This window comes from Epinephelus lanceolatus, chromosome 5 (genome assembly GCF_041903045.1).
Source record: "Epinephelus lanceolatus isolate andai-2023 chromosome 5, ASM4190304v1, whole genome shotgun sequence".
Taxonomy (NCBI): domain Eukaryota; kingdom Metazoa; phylum Chordata; class Actinopteri; order Perciformes; family Serranidae; genus Epinephelus; species Epinephelus lanceolatus.
Window position 1 is genome coordinate 13,753,872 of NC_135738.1, and position 25,936 is coordinate 13,779,807.

Genomic DNA, 25,936 nt, shown 5'->3' on the forward strand with positions numbered 1-25,936 from the left:
CTTCCACACAGGGAGATGAGGAAGAGAGAGAGGGAGAGAAGGAAGACCAGGGAGAGGAAGGGGGCGAGGGGGTAACGTTAGAGGCGGTGCAGGAACAGCCTGGCGAAGAGGTGTGTCTCAGCTACACAGAGGGAAGAGGAGGAGGAGGAGGAGGAGGAGCAGCACGAGAGGAATCAACAGATTAGGCTGTAGGCTAGGCTAACCATTTAGCTGTAGCTCTGGGATAACATTAGCCAAGGCTAGGATAACGTTAGCATGTAAACGTAGCCATCACTCGAACTTAGACGAGAGGGAAAAGTAGTTGCAAACATGAAGCCAAAATGATTTTAAAATATCAGATTGAATTACCTGTCTAGCAGAAAGCAGGCAACCTCCACATCCCTTGTGAAATCCTTCTCCTTCAGGAGTTCTTTCCACCTGGAATAAGCAACACCGATATTCACTCGCTTTTTGTCCCGTCCTCACTTATCTGATCTTTTTCTTTTATTTGGTGGCGTGGTTTCCCTCTTACGGGGCAAAACATATGTGTGGTCCTCCATTTAAAGTGCGACAGAATCATAAAAGTACAAAGCAGGTTCACGCAGAAGCGCCCCGGATTGATCTTCACCTTAACCGTCTCCTGCAGACCGCGCCCTGCCTGTGTATATATAGAGAAATCATTCTAAGCCTATGAGAAAGCTTCCATTTGAAAGCAATAGTTGATATTTGCTAATAAACAACCACGTAAATTACACATTGTAACTTTAATATATATGTTCTGTTGTTTAATGTGTACTGTATGTATATATACATATATATATATATATATATATATATATAATATAATAATGTCAACATAAGATAAAATGCAAATAAAACTATGATGAAATAAAATGTGTCAGGACCTACAGTACCAATAAAACTTAACAGAAATGAGTAAGGTGCATTTTGTAGCACATTATAAAGCTTACTCATTGATCATCGTCATCATTATCATCATCATCGTCCCAGCTGGGTATCATCGGCTGTTACAGCAGTCAAGGTAACCATTTTAATTTTGCTGTGTAACAGTGAACAGTGTCCTGACCTACAGTGTGACACAGCAGTTCTATTGTCTCACCTTGGCGCAGCAGGAAAGGGAGGAAGTCTGTGTGTGTGTGTGTGTGTGTGTGTGTGTTAGACAGAGACAGAGAAAGAGAGATTACCCCCTCTGGTGCTGTTGGGAACAATGGGGAGGGGTCATCACTCTCAGTGGGATTCAGTGATGTGTTCATTCAAGCCAAGGTCACAGAGTCTCACTCTGGGACACTTTAACCTTTCTAAACAGACCTGCTGACAACACACACACACACACACACACACACACACACACACACACACATTCTTCTTTCTCATACAAGTACAGTAAAGCTTATGTGAGTACTGTTTGTTCACACTCTTGCGGACACACGAGCACACACTTAGGGCACAATCTGCCCTGCAAATACACATAGCGTCAGCTATCGTTGTAATGGCATCTGAGGAGCTGTCGGTTTCCATTTCATCGGCCCCGAGCTGAACCAACGTGGAAAGGCCTTTTGCGCTTAGTCGACTCCTTTCTTTCCGCCTCTCTGCACATCGTCTTGTCTTGTGCTTTCTAGTAAAGCACTCCCCAGTGCCTGGAGGCAGTGAGTGGGGTGAAGAGTTTAAATTCCCCCCAAGTTCACGAGTGCCACTGGCTCCCATCGGTTTGTAGAACATAAAAGTTTAATGTTTGTTTCTAGTATTCGTGTCGTTGTCAAGTTGTAGCTTCATTCAGAGTATTTCTCACACGTTAGGTGAGTTGATGGTGACATGGTTGAATCAAAAGTATCAAAAAGCACAGCTGTGTTATAAATATCTAGTTTGAGACAGATGTACTACATATGTCCTGCACTAAATCAGTCAACTTCTTCTCCATATTTAGCATAGATTGATATTTATGGAAGAACGGGACAATACCTGCCGGCTGGGATTGGTTGTTCCTCATCACATGACATGTGGTGCATGTTGCTGCTTTCCAAATGTTGAACTTTGTTTATCTCGGGGCACAGCTGTCACACCCTGAAAAACATGCTTGAAAAAACAGCTTGAATATTAAAAACAACTTGAGAATGCTTGAATGCCGCTTCACTCTCTCTTTTGAGCACTCGCTCCATGTGTCTACATTGAAAACAATGTGTTTGAGGGCACAAAAAATGCGCCATATGTACAGGCCCTTAATCACCTCACTTTCAGATTCTGTGTCAACATTTGATGAACTTCCGAAGCTCTGATTTCTGCCTCCCGTTCTTCTCTGTGTTGATGGCTGCTGAGACTTATGGCATGATTTTTCTCCTGTGTTTCTGTGGAACATTGAGATCATTAAAGATAAAGTTTGAAATGAGTATTAATGGTGTGAAACCAGCAGCTCCTCAGGATTTATAACTTCTATAAGAAAGTAAATCCACACAGAGGTGAATGAAGAGAGGCCACATACTACCTGCTCATAAAATGCTAATGCAAGAGCCTCAGATTAATTGAGTTCATTATGATGAACAGACACATTAAAGTCCTTCAACTTTAACCTCATAAAGACACCGTGGTAGCAAATATTTATGCCAGCAAGGCGGGGAAACATCGTGTGAATTAGATTCACATTCTGAAGCCCCTAAACTCATCTTGCTGTGACATGAACCACTTCAGGTGAGGAGACATTAAACCTTTGGTGATGATGAAACTGCTCCACTTGGTGCTGGATAGATCTGAGTGAGTCTACAATGCTAATGCTAATCCAACAGATCTTAAAGTGCAGCGTCATCATGGACTACTCTCCTGTAATCTCTCTCAGATGGTTCACCGGCCGAACACTCCCCATGTGGGCAAAAGGGAGGATGTGTTTCTGGTATGGTGTAATGTTTCAGTGTTATCTTCAAATTTAATTTCACTTCCTAAAGACAAATAGCCAAGAAGAGGTGATTTGCCACAGTCCATTTTTCACGACCCACCTAGGACAGCTAATCTGAAAGTGCAGTGTGAGGAACGACACCTAAAAACTTCTTTCCAGGTAAAACATTTCTAATAATTGCTCTACTTTAAAAATGAGAAATATATGAGCACTTTAAATAATGAATATGTGCTCACTTTGCTGTCTTTGATCTGTGGTGACTGTAGTGTCAAAGTACTGTCGGCTAGCTTTTGATCCCTGTCATACAGTATGTTGTATTGTCCCAGCTGCAGCAGATATGGAGACTCTTCCTCAGTGTTATATTTGAATGAATCCTCCTACATAATCCTCTTTGCAACAAAGCTAAGAGCAGCAGTGAGGCAGATACACAGCTTGTTGAATCATCTTGTTTCTTGTTGCTCTCTGTGTTTGGTTGTTATGTCATTATCGCAGCAACAGGAGAAACAAATTTTGAGAGACTTTCAGAGCCAAAACGCCTTATTAACATTGAACTGAGACATGCAGGGAACAAATCAGAACAGGGCCAACATTCATACACTAATTTCACTCCATTGTTTGAAAGCTTCACATTTATCATTAATGCAAATAGCGGTGCAGGTTGACTTCACCTGACTGAGGAAAACAAAGGGAGACAGAGAGACTGTAATAGAGGGAGAGACGAAGGCATCCTTCCAATGTGGCTCATTGCGTCATACATTATTAAGGCAGCTGTTGAATTATGCAAAGCTTTGATATTGATCCCAGGGCTTGCCACCACTGCAGTCTGAGGGATTGGGAGAAAGTGAGTGAGAGTGGAGAATAAGTAAGGAAAAGGAAGATTGGAAAACGTAAGTAAATGAGGAAGACAGATGTATCCTAAGTAAGGGAATTAGTGAGAGAAAAGGACGGTGAGATGGAAAGGAAAAGACATCAGAGAAACAAAGGAGTGAACAGTCCACGGAAGACAAAGTTAGAAAGAGATGAAGACACACTGAGGTGCCCATATGGTGTGTGACAACAGGAATACATCCTGCATTCATCGATTAATTTCCAACCTTTGTGGAAAGTATCTAGTTAAAAGGTAACATAAGAAGAAGTAAAGAAATATAGAAATAAGAAGACAAGAAAGTAACTTCAGAGGAAACACAAAGAGAGAAAGATTTAAAGTGTAACTTTGGTATTTTTCAACCTGGACCCTGTTTTCACATGTTTTTGTGTCTAAGTGACAAATGGGAACAGCTTTTGAAATGGTTCCAATATTGAGCATGAGAGCTGCAGCCAGGAGCCGAGAAACAGGCTGCAATGTAAACACATATGTGCACCGCCAAGCACTAAATGGCTTGTTTTGCCACTGACAGGCTCAGATTGTTGTTCTAAGCTCTAAGCTCTAGGTTCTTCAGACCTAGAGTTGTCTTGCTTTGGTCTGAATCAGGGACTAATTTTGTTACAAAGTTGTATAATTGCCTAGAGTTGGTTCGTGTTCTCACGGCAGCATTTACAAGCGGACCAGATCAAATGCCTTGAGCGAGAAAGCTGCTCTTGATTGGTCAGAATTTCCATGCAGGAAAAATGCAGGAAGTAAAATGTTGAAGAAGAGTACACTTGCAAGGTAAATGTGACACTTTCTAATGTCACAATGGAGGGACAACTACGCAGGTTGATTTTAGCGCTGCTCATCGTGGACTATATTGCTGTCATTGTTCATTTTAGTCAAACCATACAGTTTGAAAACGAAGCACGGCTCCAACTAGAAAACAATGTTTTGATGCATTGGATGTGCTGAATGTGCATATTAAGGCAGTACAGGAGGAGGTGCACATTAATAATCCTCCAGGACTGTAACATGCTCATGTTTAACCCAAACAATGTGTCATGTGACTGCAGTTGGTTCAGATCCAGGTCGGAACATGTTCTCACCACAAACGAACCGCACCAGAGTTCGTTTGTAACTGGACCAAGACCACCTCTTCAAGAAGGTCTCGGTCTGGTTGTTTTGGTGCGCACCTGAGTGTGATTGCTAAAGTAAGATCCTTTTTTTCCAACCAGACATAGCCCTGAAATCACTATCGTCAAACCTACTAGACTGCATTCAAATTAACTGTAATTTTAGCATCATGAAATACACTTCATTTAAAGTTGACAGAAACAAAATACAAACTCACAAAAGCCTTCTTTGTTAATCTTTTCACTGTTCCAACAATCACCAAATGGTTTGCATGAAATAAGCCCTTAATTCACTCAGTTAGATTAGATCAGATTCCATAATGTTGTCAAACAGTTTTGATAACAATCTGAGCTGGTCGGTGGCAAAACAACCATATTTAGTGGACATAAATTGATGGTGTGCAGTCGCCCCAAGTGTTTACAAGCTGCAGCCCTCTCACTCAACACTGGACCAGTTTCAAAAAATGCATCCATTTGTGATATAGCCACAAAAACATGAGAGTCCAGATTCTAAAATACCAAAGTTACCCTTTAAGAAAAACTGCTCTCTGGGACCAGCACTTTCGTGGTCCACACATAAATGACCTTCCTGGAGGGCCAACACATCAGACCTTAGCAGCAGATAGCAGCATCCATCTCCAATCTGTTGTAGACACTCTCAGTCTGTCTATTACTGAGGCCAGTGCTGCACACAGGAACATCTGTCATCTATCACAGGCGTGAAGTTGATCTCCAAGTAGCCTGGCTTGAACGTGGTTTTTATTAGGGGTGAAATGAGGTAAAAGTCAGACTTGAGTGCAACCAGTGACGGTAGAAACACCATCTGTGCTAATATGTTTTCCTCTGCACAGTCATTGATCAAATGAGTGCTTCCAGGTGGCATAGTCAGGTGGAGAGAGTGGCTACACCCTCATTGTGAAAGTGAGATCTTCTTCTTGTCTTTGTCTCCTTTCTAAATACCAGGAGCTCATGAGACCTGTTATTTTACTAAGAGCAGAAACCATTACCAGTGTAGAGTTAACAGAGGATGCTAATCAATAATGTGAATGCTGTTTATGCAAAGACAGTCTGTTAGTTAAATAAACAATGATGCGTAAAATGGGATGATAATAGACCAGGTAAAGATTTCCACAACACAATAGTTTTCTCACAGTAATAAAAAAGACATTTTGACATTGACACCAACAAACACAGGGAGGCTGTGTTTTGTTTAGACAAGAGAAGATTTATTTATTTTTTTTTAGCTGGCAGAGATAAACCAAGCGGTAACCTCTGAGGCTGAAAAATAAAGCCAGTGCGGAAGTGGCAAATACTGCAGTTCCTCTAATGACCACTTGAGGTTGGCTCCAGAAGCGAGTCAATCCCCATAGACCCCCATGCTGTAACTTTATAGCAGAAATAACCTTAATTACAGCCTGGTACAAAAAACGGCTCTACTCTCTCGCTTATTTCAACATTCATGACAGTTGTACAAAAGGTTAGCTTTTTTTTATAACTTACCCATTTTTATTTAATTAAGCCCCAAAGTTATGCATATTTAAAAGCAGGGCTGCTTAATTGACAGGCTGTCTGTGAGGCTTGAATTAGATCTACCCCTCGCTGCTCCACAGCTCCACCCTCTTATCCAAATATGGCCACTTCTGGCTCAAAAAAACCAAGATGGAGATAGCCGAAATGCTGAACTCGTGGCTTCAAAACACCAGTCCCCAAATCCACGGGTGACATCACAGAAGCTACGTCCATAAATACAGTCTATGAGATAAAGAAGTTGACTGAGCTAGCTGACTAATATGCGCTTGCTTGCTAAGCTAGCTTACTTATAAGCTAACATTAGCTCTGCTGCCACCCTAACTCAACAATGTTTCATGTTAAATCTGTTCTTACAGTGTGTTCACACCGGGCGCGAGTAAAATATTCGCCTTGCTCTACTCGCACAAGTTTGACCGCTGGAATATTTGTTTTTACTCGCGACATTCACGCGAGTCATTCGCGCGAGTAAATCAGACAAGTATGCCGGCCGGAAAGCAAGCTACATCGGTTGTGCTAACTGGGGCTAATGCTAGTGCTAACTTTGTTGATAGAAACGTACAGCCGATAGTTGGAATCAATTTTCAAAACTTACCAGGCAGACTGACCTCCTCACTCACTTTCCTCCACGCCAGGTCTTTCTTGGTCCGAAGCTTATAATTTGGGGACGTAACGTCATAAAGCTCAGGGTGGCCACAAACAGCTATTATTAGCTTGTCCTCCATTTTCGGAACAACGCGGGGCAGTTGTTGACCATTGAGGTCCATTCAGATGTGGCAGAGAAGTGTGTGAAGGCTACCTGCGTTCTCCATAACCCAGACACCTGCAGTGAGGGCAAGCATCCCAGTCGCCGTCGGTGAAGTGGAGCCTGCATTTAATATTAGCACCAAAATAAATATCCATCTGTCTCCGGTGAGTTTTTTGCGTGTGAAAATCAATAAATATTCACTGTATCCGGCAAGTCACATGTCGCCTGAATGGATGTTGTTTACTACAGCGAGACAGTGGCAGTTTTCGGCGTGTGAAAATCAATAAATGTTCACTGTATCCGGCAAGTCACATGTCGCCTGAATGAATGTTGTTTACTACAACGGCAGCAGCACGTCAGTGACGTCGGTGACGACAGGAAAATCTCAACGCTGATAGGCTGCCCCGACACAGCATCAAGCGAATATTTCACTCCAGTTCAATATTTTGAACTTGCACAAGGCGAATGATGCGAATTTCGCGTGTTTGCTCCATTCGCGTTGCGCTATTCGCGCCATTCGCGCCGCTGGCACAAATTTGCGTCTATTCGTGTCTTTACATTGACTTTGTATGTAATCTTAAAGCGCGAAAAATCCGCCTCGCGCCCGGTGTGAAAACACTGTTACAAGTAATAGTCATTGAAGTAATTTGAGTTATTGTGGGTTCGGCCAGCAGCAGCAGCAATGTAACGTTAGCCAACGTAGCTAACGTAGCTAGGTAGCAAATGTTAGCCAACTATTTTTGGAATATTTTCATTGCTTCACTTTACAAAACTAAGTGGTCGAGGCAGCAACTCCTGTATTCTAAAATAACTTTTGTCAATGGAGTCTGGTGGCTTTGAGATAGCGGCTTCAGTCAGAATGGGCTGTCTGACAGTGGTGCAGATATTCTAAATATAACGTACACTTGAACTGATATGGATTTTTAAGTAGGCTAAAAACGAACCAATTGAGGCAGCGTTTGCTTATTGCCATTTCATTTTATGTACACCATGCTGGGGTTTTCTACCTGGAGGTTATTGTAAACAAGGCAAGCCAAAGTAAAAGTATTTATATAGCACATTTCATACCCAAAGGCAACTTATAGTGCTTTTCATATTAGTCAGGTCAAGCCAAAGTTCATTATGACCCAGTCACAAAGCATGCCTCAAAAGGCTGTATCAATAATAATTTCAGTTCAGTTTCAATTTTATCCATAAAGCCCAATATCACAAATCACAATTTGCCTCGGAGGGCTTCAGCATTCGACATCCCTCTGTCCTTTGGTCCCTCACAGCGGATAAGGACCACAAAAACATAATGTGCTGAGAGTGCTGACATGGTTATTTTTCCACTGTAAAATGTCCTGTTCAGCACATACGTTGGTCGCAATGCTTTAATAATCAAATTTGAGGGATCTTTTATATATTTTTTAAAAACTTATGTTGTGCATTTATGTTAAAAAAATGAGTATAAATGGATATATAGTTGTCTCAATATTGGCATTTGCCTAAAAAATCCAGTATCAATCATACTCCAGGCAGCTGGTGATGCAAGGTAACCTCTATGTATTGATTATATGGTTGCCTGCATGCAGTTTGATCAACTAAGAGCAGTGTTTCAGCTGTGTGATTTAACTGTTGACTACACTGTGACTCAGCTTTCAGTCCAAACCACAAAAGCTCTGATTGTTTTGGTTTGATTCTCTGACAGACATTCATAAGAGCTAAACCACACCTATTTGCATCACTCCAGGAAAATCTGAGCTGTGGGTAGTGGTGTGAAACCAGGCTAGCATTGCTCTGTCTCCGTCTCTATCCAGCTATAGATATGACTAAGATGATTTGTTGCCAAGATCTGGAAGGAAAATCTTTTTCCTCTGGTTGAAACTGCAGCCTTATCTGTACAGAGACATGTCAGCTGCTCTCTCGGCTCCTCTGATTGGCTGTTAGGGTGAGAGGGCGGGCTCAGTGGGTGGAGAGGTGTGGCTTCACTGTCTAGTGAATGGGCTCTGGTGATCTGATCAGCTGACAGGTTTTATCACCATGACAAAGGAGATAGAGAGATGGATGAGGTGTGTGTGTGTGTGTGTGTGTGTGTGTGTTCAGGGGATTGTTAAACAGATCGATGGCGGTTGGTGCAGTGTACTCGTGGCACCACACAGTCAACAACACACAGAGCAAATAATAGCCAACAACAACAACACATATTAAATATTTAATACTTAACACACAAGCATGACTTGATATTATAGCCACAAGAGCAAACACAGTCACAAAGACACACACACAAACCTAATCACATTCCTTTTCACTGGAGCATAAACATTGATCATCATTTACTTTAATGATTAGTTTAAAGCTATTTTTATGACACAGCAGCTTGGTGCAGAGAGGTATAACAGATTAGAGACAGTGTGCGGGAAAGGGAAAGGGTGCGCTGTTGTTGGTTGTCACATAACGTGACACTAAGTCAACAAGTAAATACAAACTTATCAGAGTTGTGAGCGGACGTTATGCACACAGTGAGTGTCAGCATTATGATTAGGCCTGTTTAGGTCAGGCTCTGCTGTTTGTGCATTATTATTTCTCTCAAACCAGGATGATGCAAAATGTACACTGTGGGCCTTAGCATGCTGCTGTAACAGCTTCCTCTCTTATGTGAAAGCTTTCCACAAGATTTTGAAGCAGATCTGCAGGGATTTGCTCTCAACAGCATTAGCGAGGTCGGACGCAGATGTTGGGGCGTTAAGGCCCGACTTAAAGGCGGCGTTCCAGTTCATGTGAAAGGTGTTGGATGTGTTTGAGGTCAGGGCTGTGTGCAGGTCAATCAGGTCTTATCACACTAAAATGTGAAAGCCATTTATTTATAGACTTGAGTTTGTGCATGAGGACACTGTCATGTTGTCACAGGAGAACACCTTCACTGAACTGTTGCTTTATTTTAATGCTGTAACATTAAGATTTATTTTAATTAAAATAAGATGGCTAGCCCAAATTAAAGAGCCCCAAACAGAAACTGTAAAGTAGTAGGTAACTAAGATGTCCAAATACTTTTACCCATATATAGCATTAATGTATTCATCCATTTTCCTTAACTGCTTATCCCGTTAGGGGTCGTTGGGATGCTGGAGCCTATCCCAGCTGACACTGGGCAGTCACTGGACACTAGCGTTGGTGATCACATTGGTTCCCATAGCAATAGATGGATCAGGTTGACTTGCATACGTACACAGCTATGTGGAAACTAGCCATATAAGGCCCCATTTTGTTGAGGGGCCCTCAGTAACAATCCAGTTTTAGGACCTTTTTTTAAGTGGGATTTATACTTCTGTGTCGAATCAACACCATAAGCTACACCGTACCCTACACTGTCGCCTAACGTGCACCTCCCCAGTAAACTACACATTTATTTACTTTAATTTCACAGATAAGAAACAATAAAATTGTGAAGACAATAAAGCCTCCACAGCTTAGCATTTAAAGTCTTGTGTGTGATTTATCCGGGCTTCATATGAGTAGAAGAAAACGTAGCTTGTTGCTAGGCTAATTTATACAATGTAAAATGCCATAGGCTTGTGCTAATAACATTAGCATGTTGTATTTGTGGGGAAAATGTGTTCAGATAAAGACAAGTGCTTTGTCTGTGAATGCTGCGAGTTATAGTGAAGCTGATTTGTGTACTTGTGTTTGAAGTTGTTGCTATTAAGCCATGTGTGTTTAATGTGTGTTTTGATCAACTTAACTTTACAGCGCTTCACAGAAACCCTGCCGCCGACTAGTGTTTTGAAGGTGTAACTGCATAGTGACACAGACACACCACAGCACAAGTATAAATCCTCCTTTAGTTTGTTTGTTTACATGGTTCACATTTACTTGGGAGAACATAGGGGGTCATTGGGGCCTCTATTTTACCCCTGGGGCCACCTAGTGTGGTATTCCAGCTGTGCTTTTTGTCATGTTGAGCCCTGTTGGGTTCCCTTTTGCCCTGATTACCACAGACATCGATTTTAATAGTCTCAGTCTCCTGATTTTGGTGCATCCCTGGTCTTCCCTGGAGTGTCACCATCAGAACAAAATTGTTTTGTCATTCATTTCACCAAGCCAAATTAAGTGCCCCAGGGGTGACTAAACTGTAAGTTTGCATTACCCCTACACATTAATCAGTAATGGTAACACTCTAAAACTCCCCTTGGCTCCATTTGGCCCTCTTTATAGAAACTAAATATAGAATAATCACTTTTTTTGTTATTATTAAAATGATGCATCTGGTTGATTCCTCAGTGAGTGAAGTTGTAGGCTAATCCCGTTTACTCCCCGATAATCGAACACACAGTCAGTTAATAGAAAATTTCATTTGCTGCATTGATGTTTTCTCTCCATCTTTCTACAACTACTGTACCATGTTGTCTGTGATCGTGTTTGACGTATAGTTGCTGCCTAATTCATAACCTGCTGTGATTATTCTCATGATGTCATTGTAAAATTCACGATCGGCTGACAGCAGATGTTTTTATTAAGCGCTGTGAGATGTGGTGCATAACACCACTCACTCAGACACACACACACACACACACAAACACACACACACACACACAGCAGCAGCAGCACAGAGACGCTGTCTCTCTCTCCCTCCCTCTCTGCTTACAAAAGCAGTCCACCCACCCACCCACACCGGCTCGGCAGTGAATGAGTTACTGCTGGTGCAGTGTGTGAGCCTGGTGCGCCCCTCCCTGGTTGGACCGCACGCCGCTGGTCGGCTGTCTGCAGACGGATGTTGCCGCATCTCGGCGCGCTGCGCTCCGCCACCAGGCTGCGTTCCTCTCCAAATGTGCCAAATCTCCTCCTCTGTCCTCCTGTCTCCGCCTGACGCGCACACACACACACAAACACGCACCGCCGACGCTCCTCTCCGGTTTCTAGACACACAACTCTCCGGTAAAGTGGCTCATCATCCATAACGGTACGTAAACTGTTTCTGAGATCCCTCCAACTCATGTATCATGTTTGTTTTTCTGCCTCTTTTTTGCACGGAGTTAATGCGACGGCAGGTTTCTTGAGTGGGATGCTGTGGAGCGACTGCTGCGTATTTTGCCTGTGTTTTTTTATCCCCAGCTTTTCTCTCTCCTCTCCGCACAGACGTGACGTTTTCCCTCAAACAACTGCGTGTCAGTCGGTTTTTCGTTTTTCAAAGATCATCTAAGCATCCAACATCCAGGAGGGAAACATTTACTTTTATGCGCAGTGTTTTGATGGCGCGTCAGGGAGAGAAATGTCTGGAAGTAATTAGGGCATGAGACAGCATAAACTCGTTAAACAATCAATCCTCTCAAATCTACCTTGACATAAGAGGACGCACGTAAGGTTCAGACGGGATTTCAGAAAGTCCTTTCTTTATCCAAAGTAACGGGATTAATGCAGGCTGACAGAACAGTAGGTTCTCATTTAACCTATTTTCTCTGGTCTGTAACAGATGTGTGTGAGCTTTGATCGAAATTAGTGCAGCCTGTGCCTACTTTTATAAATTAAATGATCATTGGACAACCAAAGATACGAGTTTTACAGGTGATGCAGCAGATAGATTGTCCTATAATTGCAAGGACGCAGGTTGAATCCCATAAAACGAGCCTCTTTCTGCCAAGTCACTGTGAGTCCATATGGATAGATAGGAGAGATACCTTGTGCAGGTGATGCAGATAAACTCAATGCCCCCCTGCTACAGACAAGAAAAAACCCAGTTCTGTTTTCATGGTGTCATTGCCATGGTTTCCAGTTGGCATGTTGGTAATGTAATGGGATGAAGTCTCTGGGCTATGTTTTGGTCCAGAGGAGGACAAATGACTGTGCAGGTTCAGACTTGAGTGCGCAAAGAGGGGGTAGAGACAGTGTTTGTGGGTGTGTGTGTGACTGTGTGTGTGTGTGGATGAGGGGTATGTGTTTTGGTAGAGAAGCAACCAGCCATCATTTGAACTTAAACATAGAGAACTGGGTTTTGTGATGATTCATTCATGCCGAGGATGTTGCCATTGCAGTGAAACCATCTTTGTGTGTGTGTGTGTGTGTGTGTGTGTGTGTGTGTTGTGGGCTGTCTGTATGATGACGATTGATGCCAAGTAAAGCTGTTATTTGTCAGTATTAGTCAGTATTCATCCTGTGTTATTGAGTTATCACCATGTTATAGACTGCTCCAGTTTCCTGTGTTGGTTTCTTGGGACTGGATGTTTCCAGTGACTCAGCAAAGGTGGTTCGACCCAGCCTCTTTGTGTGTGTGTGTGTGTGTGTGTGTGTGTGTGTGTGTGTGTGTGTCACTGATCTGATTGACTTGTCTGTCTGCGCGCATGATTATTTTTTGCTCACTGATATAAACTCTGATTGTCTGCATGCCTGGCCAGTGTCTCAGTAATTACTCTGCAGCATGCTAATCCCAACTTTAATTTTGGGATAAAATTGGGACGTCAGCTTCTATAATCTTGTGTCATAAAAGATTTCCTCTGATGGGCAACTTTGATTTTCATCAGTCAGTGACGCCGCATATCAGTCCATGACTTTGTCTGAAATAAATATAAAGTACTTCACAGTAGAAACACATTTTTTTTTATCTGTATTAGTCATGGAGTCCTACTGTCAAGTTTGACTCAGATAACTTGAGAGATGGAGCCAGAAAACTTAAAGGGGCAGTTCATCCTTAAATCAAAAATACATACTTTTCCTCTTGCCTATAGCATTATTTATCAGTCTAGACTGTTTTGGTGTGAGTTGCCAAATGTCGCAGATATCAGCTCTAGAGATGTCTGCCTTCTCTCCAGTATAATGGAACTAGATGGCACTCAGCTTGTGGTGCTCAAAGTGCCAAAAAACATTTGAAAAACTCAACAGCAATGTCTCTTTACAGAAATCATGACCCGGTTACTCAAGATAATCCACAGACCTTGTTGTGAGCAGTTTCATGTAGGAGCCATTTTCTTTGTACCCAACTACACCCGCCAGTGTATCACCGGCTAAGGGACGCATTTTTTGGCGTTTGAGCACCACAAGCTGAGTGCCATCTAGTTCCATTATATTGGAGAGAAGGCAGACATGTCTACAGCTGATATCTCCAACACTCACCAACTCACAGCAAATGATTTAGATTGATAAATAGCACTACAGGTGAGAGGAACAACATGTAATTTTGATTTTAGGGTAAACTTTCGCTTTAACATTCTGCTTGAGCTAAACTCGGCTAACTTGGCCCAGTTTAAAGTGCTCTACTGCTGCAGTATACTTTGTACATGCATGTTGTGTTAAGCATAAATTCAATGTCATTATTTGTACTGAAGTACATGGAGTGTTTATTTGAATATGTGCTAAAACTTACATCTTAGCAGAGACGTCTTTGATGCTTCCTTTAGAGCAGAATCTGGGCCCTGCGGCATGTTAGCAATCTTTGATTTGCCAGACTAAGTTTAGCCCTACTTTCTGGCCCGCCAGAGAATCAGCTGCGTAACAGGTCAGCTTACATCGCTGAGTCACCTTGTAGCATTTTTTACTTACTTGTTAAAAATCCCTGCAGCAGTGACACTTAATTAGGCACTGTTGTATAGGGCTGGATATTGGTACTGAATACCTTTTAATGTATCAACCGAAATAACCCAGAACCAAGTTGTTTCGAAGTTTCTAGAGTCAAGTGATACCTGCTTTTGATCCTTTTTGTACCCAGACTAAGAAAATCAGACTATTTGTATGGTTTTGCTCGTAGCCAATGACCGCAGGCGCTCTTTGATTTAATACAGTGTGTGATTGGCACACTATAGCAAAAAGTACAACCCATACAGTCTGTGTTGTGGTGAAGTCGAGCACGGTGCGTTTGACGGAGTTGGCAGTTCAGCATGCCGAGATGTCAACAAAATGTTCGACAGCATGTTCGCATTCACTAAACTTAATGCTCCCATTCACATGAATGATGTGGGGAAAAAAGGTATCAAGTGGAGTATGCTATTGGTATTACTTCAAGAGGTATAGGTATTGGTGCGAGTGTAGTATTTCTTTCCTACTGCTGAAGTACCACTGACTAAGGCAACTGAGGAATGACGTACAATTAGCCTACCTGTTTGGCCTGCCTGTGAATCAACAGTTAGTAGTTGCAGTGAGAGTGCTGAGTCACTGTTTGACATTTGCATCCTACGATTCAGTCCTCACATCCCACACCGACTCTACATAAATGCAAGGTTTCTCCATGAAATATGGAGAGTGCTGTGGGCTATAGGGAAATAAATTGCTGTAGATGACTTATCAAATCATAAAGAAATGTTTTTAGTTTTCTGTTGATACCTTCTGGTTTCAGTCAGACATCCAGCAGTTGTACTCGTCTTTTATCCTAAAACAGAAACTCTGCATTCATTAATGAATCATCTTGGGTCTCTTTTATAAAACATAACCATGATGGAGTTTTGAAACAGATATGCTGTCGATAGGCCTGCAGGGAGTGCTGATGCTGCTGTAGTGTTAGGTTCCTGAAGCCTTAGACATTGACTAGTGTTCCAGTTAATGGAGCAGCTGAAGCATAAAGGTTAGAGCAGGTTTTAAACCACAAGACAGAAATCTTGGTGGAGAAAGGAAAATGAGTGAGTAGCTGTTATGTTTTAACAACGTCCACAGAAAGTGCCTCTGAGCCGAGCATCAGATTCTCATCGTTCATGATTTATTAATGTTTTCACTAAACACACCAAAAGCAAAATATGACAACACTACTCTTGTTGCCTAGAACTACTGTTTTTCAAAAGCTGCATGCCGTCTCAAAAAAAAGATTTCTCTGTGTCCATTTTGAGTTGTAAAGCAACAAATTTATGAAACAAAAAGTGAAATTTAATCAGATATCATTTTGAAAACCACTATTAAGGGTTTTTCATAATAAGCACATAACTAATATAAAAGGATAATAATGTGATCATTTTAATTGATCACTGAGGGAGAGTTGTCCTTTCTTCTACCCCCCTCTTTAACAGAAGGTCAAAGGTGAGGGTCGGCTAGAGAACAGCTGTCCTGTAGCTGATGGGTGTTTTGTCTTTTTGTCCTTCAGCAGTGCAGGTGTTTGATGACATGGAGGTCATCCAGTTAAAATATGGATTCTGATTAGGGAACCAGGCTCAGACTAAGGCCTTGATCATACATAAAGTGTTTTAGCAGCTAGAGGCGCCATTTTGTGGTTCTTTTTAATGAGAGTGAAGCTCTTTGCTCGCTGTTTTTGCATTGTGACGTGCCTCGCATTTCTGTGCTCTAGCCACCTGGCGTTTTTGCTGGAGCACTCTGAACTCCTGGAGTTGGAAAAACCTCAACTCAAAGCAGAAAAACGCCCCACGTCATCTCTTTTTCATTATCTTTTTCCCAATTGTCCAATCAGATGATTTGAGAGGTGGGCCATCTCTGGTTGTCATGACAACAAGCTTACAGTTGGTAAACAACGTACGAGAAACTGGTGGCAGTAGTTGCTGGATACCCAGAGCTATACGGCCCGATGATGGACAGTGGGTTGTCAAACTGACCCTGAGTCATCCTAAAATATACCTGGAAACAGCCATCATGGAGGAGAAGCTCCTGGACCAACTGGTTGTACTCCCCATGATCCACCCTCTTTTTTAGGGTCTCATGTACCCACACAGATCTCTGTTTCCCTGTGCACAACAAACTATTTACTGACAGCCTCTCACCCTCAACCAGAGCTACAGCAAGTACCCTCTGCCTCACCATGTTAGGAACTAGATACTAATTACTGGCTAATAACTAAAATAAATAAATAAATAAACGGCAAACTGATTACATGAGAAGTTTAGAATAAGAAGGTGAGTCTATGTTGCCTGGCAACAATAAAAATGCACAGCAAGCGTTTTTTTTTTTTTCACAAGTGGCATTTACTTAAAAAAAGGCAGTGCGGCACGCCTCGTGTTTTGCAACCTGCAAAATGCTTTCTGTGGGATCGGAACCTAAGGCTATAATGAGAAATAGCAGCTCAGCGTGAACACTGTCTTGGGCGCACAGGAAATTAGACAACCATTGTTTTTTGGCTGGTGAGTGAAGCAGATCTAGCAGCATATTTTGGGGAGTTTTTCCTTTTCCGCTGCGAGGGTCATAAGGACAGAGGGATGTCGTATGCTGTAAAGCCCTGTGAGGCAAATTGTGATTTGTGATATTGGGCTTTATAAATAAAATTGATTGATTGATTGATTGATATTTTACCAGCATTTAGCTGGTGGCTGTGCTAATATCCAACCCTGAGCACGGTAGTGGGAAAGATTAAAAAAACATCACCGGCACTCACAGATAAATAGTCCTCTTATCTATCATAGACTAAGGCTGCAACTCATGTTTAATTTGCTGATTCTTGTGTGGGCAATGTCCAACACTGTTTCCTAAAGCCCAAGGTGACATTGTAAAATTGTTTTATTTTTTACCAGCAGTGCAAAACCCAAAGATACAGTTTGGTCTTATATAAGACAAAGAAAAGCAGCAAATCATCACAATGTAGAAGCTGGAAAAAGGGAATGCTGACTTTAAATTCACCTTAACAATTTAGCGATTATCAGAGTAGCTGCTAATCAACTAAACTTCAGAGCCAGAAACAAAACAGGCACATTTATTGTAAGAAAACTGGCAGGTCGTTCCATCTTTTATCTGACTCTATCCCTTTACTATTCCACCATTATTTCAATCACATTTGTGCTTACTGCAGTTATTATTCTGGTATAATTTGCCTCATCAGACTCAACAGCTTCTCAAGAAGGTGCTTATTTGTTAAACTGCAAGGATTTGGGCTTGTTGATGGAGACAATGAACTGCGCTCGCTCTCAGATTAGCTGCTGGCTGGTTTAACACAGCGAAGGGGAGGCAAGTGTCTGGGGAAACTGATCACATGATAGTGCAGGCACCTCATTTAGAAGTTCATTGATTGAAATCATACTTGCGGACACACACTTAACTCACAGCTGTACAACAAACACTCACCTCTATCCCATTTAATATCTCTTAATGGTTTAACCACTGCCCATTATAAAGCCGTCATGACTCTCCCAGCACCACTTGGCAGAGCTCACGTTGCAGACCACTGTGATCGTTGACATACTTCATTAGGTCGTCTTATTAAAGTATTAGCCGTCTTATGTCAATGGATAAATGCTCGAATGGGGACATTAGATGGCTTTCCAATTAGTGACCAACTTGATTATGTAAATGTAGTCGGAGGGCAGCTCCTGAAATCGGCTTGAACCGGCTTCTCTCGCGTACCAGCTGGACTTTGAACGATCCCCTTGGGTTGACGAACTGTCGAAAAGAGCTGTTGTTACTCATTTCTGCATGTAACAAAGTCTGCTGATCTGCTAATTCAGCTTAAGGTCACTGCTTTATCACCACTAATTCTACTACTATCACCATTACTCTCTGCAAACTTGACGTCTCTCCCCCCAACACCTGCCTCACAAAGCAAATCGTTCAGTTGTCATTATCTTCTCTACGCAGGCCCAGCAGGGTAGTCAAGTTGTTAGAGAGGCAGACTTCTTGCAGGAGAGTTGTGGCTTTGATGCCAGCTTCCATCAACACCGATGTTTTTTTAAGAGGGGGGCAGACACAGACACCAAGCCTCTACCTGCTCAGTTCAGATAAGAGCATCAGCTAAATGCTGAAATGTAATTCACAGACATGGGGAGTGTGTCGCATTGTTAGATGGACTGGGAGAACACTATAAAGCCGATGCAGGAAACTGGCATCATTTTGCTGCTGGCTCATTCCCTGAAGAAGACCGGTCTGCAAATTGGTGTCGTCTGTGTCCATTTTTTTTTGTTTGTTTTTGTTTTAGGCTCATCCAACAAACATTTGGAAACTGAAATACCAGCAAAGAGGTATTTTTAGTTCAGGTATTTTTAATTAAAAGCTGTACCAGATAAAACATACCATATTCTTTTTACAGGATGGGACACATGTTTTTTCATTTGACCCATTTTCAGTGCTGTTATATATGCAGAATCAGCTTATACAGTATGAAATATTAAGAGACAAGACTAGATTAGCTATTCAGTTCAAAACTTGCTCAAAATACAAATTTCTCTTGGATATATATTTTTTTTAACTATTGCTGTCCTCACAAATACGTTGTGTGGCACAGGGAAATAGTGCTTAATTTGATTAAACATTAAAGGGAAGCTTTGCTCAATTGCAACCAGCTCTGGGTCATCGCAGTGTGTACAGATGAACAGTGTTTGGCTTCCCCCCATGCTACGGGTACCTGGAACATCTGGTCATTTGCAGGCGGACTTCAGTGACGCATTGCGTGTCACGTGATGGATTTTTTGCCGGCACATGGGTGGGATGCTCAGATGCTCCCAGCATGGGGGGAAGCCAAACACTGTTCTGCACACACTGTTCAGAATGCAGTAACACAGAGCTGGTTGAAAATTGGCAAAGATTTCCTTTAACCTAATTAACATTAAACAGTGGACAAACAGCACTTTACCGTAGACAAGTGGGAGGTTTTTAGCCACTCTGGATATTCTGTGGATGACAGTGTCAGTCAGTCCACCACTAACAGATTGCCATGAAACTCTTAACAGTCGTTGTTCCTAAACAATGAGTCCAGGTGGATTTTTGTTTCCAATATTGTAGATAAGAAAATGCACGTTATGATGTCAACTTATATATCACAATATACCTTGAAACCGTTATATCGTTGCAACCCTACACCCTTTGTAGGTTGCAGCTTAATTAGAGAACAATATGGAGAGAGACAGGAAGAGGTGCATGTTTGGATATCAAGGGACAAAACCTTTGTTTTCATTTCCACAACAATGTGACAGAAGTCTAATTCTCATCCTCCTCCTAATGGCGAGGGAGGTGTGTGTGGAGCCAACAGTCCGCTCAGCAGTGGTCCAATCAAATACAAAGGATTTGATTTAAATCTCTCTTCTGACTGTGCATCGATCAAATATTCAGTTTTACTCGGAAATACGTCACAAAACAAAAGCTGAGGACACTCTGACTTCTATTTCATGGGAACCTGGGCATCACCATGTTAGCATTGTTGTTACAAGTATATTAGAGTGCTGACGTTAGCATTTACTTAAAGCAGTGCTGTGCTAAAGTACGGCGTCACAGAGCTGCTAGCATAGCTTTAGCCTATTGGTCTTGTTGTTAAAGAATCAGTGTTTTGATTTGATTAAATTCAGACAGTCAGATAGAGTCAGAAAGTTTGAGAACAAGCAAATCATAGACCAAAGACGTTCAAAAGTTATCGACATATTGTACCTGCCTGTCAAAGTTCAATTTCATTTTTAATGCTATTTAACAGGTGTTCATTTGAGATCCTTAATGTGACGTTTAATAACATGTTTTGTCTTTTTACTGAATTTTATTTCATGAATAGATATTACTGTATGTATCTGTACCATATCTGTACAGTATGTTTTAAATCTAGAGTCTGTCAGCAGTCGTCAGTTTCCTCATCACTGCGACGTGATCATACAGTTTTTCTGTCTCCATTTTAAAGGCGTAGTCCGTTCTAGACCGTCCCCTGCTATTGGGTCACCCCACCTTCAGGAGAAGCTGACCTGCCAGAAATATTTTAGCTTTCAAAGGACAGTTTTAGTGTCCCATTTTTTACTGCTGTGTCAGAGGGAACACTGAGCACTGCACTGGTATATTTGGGGGGCATGAAAATTGCCTTTAACACGCCGAAGATCATTACGAAACACGGTCAGGCTCACAGTCATAAATATTGGTACTGACTTTCCTAAAACCTCGCTGGTCAAACCCTGACGAGGTGAACCTTTTGTCTGAGCAACAGTGTCTTTATAATCGCTGCATTTTTTTTTTTGTTACAGTATAGCTAATCCTGTCTCCTGCTGATGTTTATGTATGATAAAGTAGTGCTAGTTACATAAATAATCATGCACAAATCACCATCACTGCCGTGTTAAATATAAATCTCTGTGTATTATTTCTGCTTCTGAAAAACCCTGGGTAGAGTTTACGAGACAAAGGAGGAGTACAGAGAGAACGGGTACTGAGCCGAGAGTCTCGGGACTGGTCGACAACAATGGAGAAAAAGGGGAGGTTCTGGCTCGGAGAATGCAGCAGTGAGCAGTCTTTGCAGTGTTTCGCACCTCCCTGTTTGCTCTGCTGCTTTAGCCGGCTCTCCCTGCTGCTGGAATCTGTGTGTGTGTGTGTGTGTATGTGTGTGTGTGTGTGTGTGTGTGAGAGAGAATGTACAGATCTGCAGAAAATAGCCATGCTGTGTTTGTATTATATTTATGTAAAGAGAGACTGTTTCGAATCTTAGTGCAGACCAATGCGACGAACTCCTCCGCCCCTCCCTCCATTCTCCAAGTACCCCCTGCTGTGAATAGAGACTCTGTTTTTCTGAAGAGAATATAGTCTCAAGGTGCAGGAGCTGTTTTCTATCTCTGCCTCATTGGCTTGATGAGCTCTCTGTCCTTCTTTACATTAGCTGTCCCTCTGTCTAATTTTTATCTTTTATTTTTTAACGCTGCAACCATGCGACCCACATCCAACGGTTCTTAAACATACAGCCACCAGCGCCAGTAGATCAGAATTAGGGACACACAGGGTTAAAAACCAAATGTTTTTGTTCAGTTTCTCTCTTTTTCTTTCCACGCCCTGGGGGTTGTAGAGCAGAAATAGAGAGATGTATGAAGTGAAGGAGAGTAAGGAGCATCATTATGCAGCTTTTTTTTTTCGATGGAGAGCAAGAAGACTGGGTGAAAGCTGCAGAGATTCAAGCATCTGAATGACAAAGCAAGAATAAGAGAGAACGAAAGAAGATGGTCTTATACAGAGTGCATAGTCAGTGAGGATGGAGAATAAGAACAAATAACAGTCTGAACCGACTGCCTGACACACATATTGAACAAAGGAGGAATGACAATGACTAACACAGACGGACAGAGACAGACATATAGGATAAAGAGAGAGTAGTCACACTGCAGACTGGCAGTTCGATGCTGATGGCAGCCATATTGGGCCAGAGTGCGGAGGTGATGCCTCAGTGTCTGCCGTTGTTCCCCTCCACCATCAAAGGGGGAAGAGCAGCAGCAACATTGATCCCTCCATCAGGAGTCGCTCCCAGAGGACCCCAACCTTCATCCCTCTGTCCACTCTGATCTGCTGACAGGGACGCCGCTGTGTTCCCAGTGTGCCTGACACGCCCAGACTCTGAGGGGACGGACCTCTGCAAGCCAAGCAATGTATAGGCGCTGTGAATGTGAACCTTTTTCTGTTTGTTAACAGTTTCTTGTGACACATGCTGCATTTCTGCCTCCATTTTGTTGTTGTATAACTGACCAAAGTTAGACAATATGGTGACAAACCATTGCAGATACAGTGAGCACTGAAGGATCATTTTGTTTTATTACATCATTGGTTTGTTTGTTTTGGTCATCAATAGGCATTATTAATAGTTAATTGCTGAGATCTGGTAATGCAGTGACATCGCTACATGAAATTCAACAGTGGTCAAAAACTCGAGCAATCAGATAATCATACTAGTTTTAAAGAAACTCTCAAGTTGGTAGTAGTGTTGTCAGAAATATTGCTGTATCGACATTGATGATCACAGTATTGATACACCGGTACCAACTGCACTTTCTCGCTCTCTCTTATTATGTCAGTGTTTACTGCAGTCATTTTGTTATTTTCTGCTGCTAATCAAGAAAATAAAAGTTGCATTATCTTGTCATAGCCTTATTATATTTATCTTTTAATAAGAATATTAAATTGTGTGCCCTCAATGTCATTTTTTTTTCCTGCGGTATCGAAAATGGTATCGGAATTAGAATACCAATATTTTTCAAGGTATTGCACCGAAGTGAGAAAGTCCAGTATCATGACAGTACTATTTGGGTAAAGGAAATGACAGGCAATGGCAAAATGTTAACCCTAAACCATCGTCCAAATTTAAACCCTTGCTGGGGTTGTGCATGTGCTCAGTTTTCCGGTCCGGTCCAGTGAGGGGTTATAACTGACTGTTACTGCCATTACTGATGAATAATGTGGTTTACATATTCTGGCTAAACAGTTGGCAGTAACAGTCAGTCTGTTGTGAACATTGTCTTCTACCATGTAGCATAGTGTCCAGAGTTTGCATACTGTAATACGTCACCGGAAGTAGTATGCAATTCAAGTACAATTGGTCTCATACTAGGTTTTAGACATAAAACCCAAAATACCTCACATCTTGTTTTAGCCCACTAAATAGCATGTTAGTATGTTGGTATGTAATTCTGGACACATCCATTGTCTTTATAAGTGGATGGAGTTTGCTCAGTTGTCATGGAAATAAATCTGTCTACATGTAGTAGCACAGCATTTTCAGGATGTCAAAGTTCACTTTTTTTCATTTCTTTTGAAGATACTAGTTTGACAAAACAGTTCTAACTCAAGGGTCACTTACTGGCTTTGTGTAGGGCTTTCAGTGTGTCACATGGTCTTTGTTCAAGACCCAAGATGAATAATCCTTTAAGATCGGCATTTAGTTTTTATCTGACATATTTTCCATGTCTGCCCTTTTGAAATAAAGAGCAAGGGCTTCTTTCCAGCACCAACACTCTGCACTGATGTTCAATAATCACACAGGAAGAAATCTGTAAAAAACCCCACAAAAGTATCCAAATTTTAGCCGCTATGCTAGCATTTTTTCCACATTTGTCCATTGTGATTTCCGCACCTACACATCTACACATTTTGTGTGCGCAGTCACGAAAGCATGCGAGGTGAAATTGTTGAATGCTAGAAAAAAAGTAATACCTTTTGGTAAATGTAGGAGGTTAAAATTTTCAAACCTTTGTGGTTAAGGAGAACAGAAACAAGGTTTTGTTTTTCTACAGACCAGAATGTAATGCCTCAGCATGATATGTTATTATTACTGTAGAGCTAAAAAGGTTATCAAAAGGTATTCTGGTATATGTAGGAAAATGAGTGAGGATTATGGTACATAATGAAGGTGAGGTCACCAGAACAGTAAATCAAAAGAACTCCTTTTGATAAACTGAGCATTTGAGAGAAACTCGGTCTTTGCAGTTGAATTTATTTTCCTCAGATCTGGACTGAAGTTCAATGTGCCACTGAAAAATGTTCTACTGCTTCTCTTTTTATGAAGCTGCTTGGCTTGTAGTGAACACAGGCAGCGAGTATGGTTATTAGACAAAACACAGACAAGAAACACTGTCTGTTTGTAAAAAATGATGAGGTTTAACCCGAGGACCTGCATCTTGCTGAACATAGCAGGTTTGAATGTGCTCTGCAACCAGGAGATGCAAATGAGGAGGGAGACGATAACTAATGAGGAGCCGGTGTCCATGGTAACCTGTCCTTCACTTAACCCTATAATGTGAAATAACTTCTCTGGTTTGTAACGTGCTGTGACAAAGCTGAGACACACTCCTATTTTTTTACACAAAAGTCTTAGAGTAGCTGAGGCCTTGGTGAGTCTTTATTAGTGGGTTTCTGTCAGAGTAAGGGTCACATTTTTCAAATATTGGACTCTTAATTTTGCAATTTAAATCTTCAAATCTTCTTGCAGACTTTTAAACCTGCAACAATAGATTGAATAACATCCACCATGCCAAGCTGCACTCTTAGAAATAAGGGTTGCAAAAGGGTTCTTCCTGAAGAGCTGAGGTTCTACCCAGAACAATTTGCTTCTGAAGGACACTTTTTTGAAGAAAGGGTCCTTTGTGGAGCCCTTTTTATCCAAACAACCCTTTTTGAAGAAGGAAATCTTAAAGGATTTTTGAAGGAAAGGGTGTTAAAATATTCTCACCCTTCAAAAATTCAAATGTTTACCCATGTGTTATATGGTATTTTTCAATGTAGATCTGAATATCCTTGGTTTATTTTACTTGTGTTCTGCCATAGTTGATATCTTAACCATTACTTCATGTCATACAGTACCACATGATCTGGTTGGGTATCCGGTACTTGGTATTTTGTAGCCGGTTCTAACTTGGTACCAAGTTTTGTTTCTCAACTCTACTGCACCATTGAAATAGTAAAGGCTGTAGTAGTAATTTCACGATCACTCCCTAAAGACAAACTTGTGAACCATGAGTGTTGTAGGTTGCTGGACCACATCGGGCCCGGCTGGTCGGAGCCTCATGAAGCCCAGTGCTGCTGGATCCCTTGGCCTCAGGCTAACATCTTAAACTGAAACCATTACTAGTGAGATAGTTCTATGGGCATTTTTAGAGCCCCCGTGGGTGAGTTCTAGATGAAACCCTTGGAATATAAAAGGTTTCTTGGTAGAAGAGCAAGGGTGGGTTCTTGTTAGGTGGAAAGTGTCTGGACAAATCCCCCAGATACCCCTTTTCCACCAGTTCTGTTCTGGACTATTTTAACCTTGGTGCTGTCTAGCGAACCTGCAGGCGTTTCAACCAGTTTTGAGTGGAACCATTGTAATCAAGGATGTATCATCAGTGGACGGCGTTGCACAATGCACAATGGAAGTAGTAGTCGTAGCAAGGTGGCAGATCCCATTGATTACTTAATGAGACCACTAAATGCCCTTTTTTTTCTTGATTGTTGACTTCTCCATCCTTCCTTTCCAACCTGTAGACTATGACACGCTCACTGATGTCGTCACGGTTCACACTTCAGGCAGAGGCAAACCTGCTAATTTTTGGTTCCAGCTGAGAACCAGCTTTTTGGGTTCAAAACCTATTTATTTTTCTTCGAAAATGCTTTGAACTGTTTAAAATTAGGTGCAAGAACCAGAACCAAACTTGTTCCATGTTGGTGGGAAAGGGATAAGAGAGGGTTTTGGGTGAAACCATCATAGTATAGAA

At 41.7% G+C, this 25,936-nt stretch overlaps 1 protein-coding gene across 2 annotated transcripts in view; it reads left to right on the forward strand.

Annotated features, from left to right (window-relative positions):
- The window catches only part of map1ab (microtubule-associated protein 1Ab), a 119,541-nt gene that overhangs the window by 44,461 nt on the left and 49,144 nt on the right, over positions 1-25,936 (forward strand). The window contains exon 1 of one of the 2 annotated variants that reach the window (XM_078167734.1): positions 11,786-12,081. The exons of the other annotated variant lie outside the window; for it this stretch is intronic. The gene's annotated coding sequence lies outside the window, so the exon portion shown is untranslated. Of the gene's footprint in view, positions 1-11,785; positions 12,082-25,936 lie in introns of those variants that run through there. 2 annotated transcript variants of the gene reach the window in all.